We start from the raw sequence: 1,287 nt of genomic DNA, 5'->3' as shown, positions 1-1,287 counted from the left end.
GCCGTTGATCGGTCGTTCACTATCCTTAAAGCACATATCCGAGACCCCCTCTATCGCAGGTAGAATTTTTTTGTATTGTTTGGGTCAAACTCCGTGGGGTAAAAAATCGGATTGGCATCTACCTAACTATTAAAACACGTCCCAAGTGTCACAAGCTTCGTTCTTCTTCTGGTCATAATAGCAATTAATTAGAATAGAGTCCCCAGAATATATCTAATTCGTGCTAATTCCTAAGTAAATATAGTACCTTACCTACATACAATGTGCATCGATGGCTACGAATGATAAATCGACGGCCATGTTTGTTTATCTCTCTGTCTGTATGTCTGTCTACTACTAACAGAACAAAATATTTTAGCAATGATATATTATAGATTAATATTGAGTTAATCAATTAATTAACTACATAAAGAATTAAACCACTCAAAGGTTGACTGGTAGAGATCCCAAAAAGAGATAAGTCCGCCTTTGGTACCAGTATCTCAAAGTTGGTCAACTGTATTTTGTTTCTTTTCTTTTGGACAATAAAAGAGTTAAAATACATACACATTACACGCACCTACATAAAAGTATTTCTGCAGGGCTACCACGAAACTCGAAGTTCGTGTCGTGCGGTCCCTCTCGCTCTCGTAGGTATTAAACTATAAGCGTCAGCAGGGCTACTACGAAACTCGAAGTTCGTATCGTACCGTCCCTCTCGCTCTCGTATTAAATAGTGTAAGTGTCAGAGGGACCGCACGACACGAACTTCGAGTTTCGTAGTAGCCCTGCTGATTTAGTACTTTCATCTGCTACAGTCAAGGGCAAAGATATCGACACGGCCAAAGTTACAAAAATATGTATACACGACTTTATGCTGTTAATATTAAAGTTGTGTATACATATTTTTGCAACTTTGGCCGTGTCAATATCTTTGCCCTTGACTGTACAACGAAATTTGAAAATCGTAGTTCGTCATTCGTGTCGTTTGGTCCCTCTGCAGGGCTACTACGAAACTCGAAACTCGAAGTTGAGACCGAGAGGGACGGTACAATACGAACTTCGATTTTCGAACTTCGGAGTAGGCCCTCTGAGCCAGCTTACCCTAGGCACCTAGGGTAGGTTAGGTACAGGTTCAGCTTATAAACATAGTAATAACTTCGTGTAAAATCGAATATTTTTGCATTTGCGATCTGACTAAATCTAGACAAAAACAGTTTTACAACTTGCAATGTACCACGAAGACGAAGCCTATGGGCAGGGTCATGTCATCGACAACACATTCGTTAGATTCTGAGGGGCTACTAC

Source organism: Choristoneura fumiferana, chromosome 20 (assembly GCF_025370935.1).
Source record: "Choristoneura fumiferana chromosome 20, NRCan_CFum_1, whole genome shotgun sequence".
Taxonomy (NCBI): domain Eukaryota; kingdom Metazoa; phylum Arthropoda; class Insecta; order Lepidoptera; family Tortricidae; genus Choristoneura; species Choristoneura fumiferana.
Note: the sequence above shows the minus strand (reverse complement) of the source record.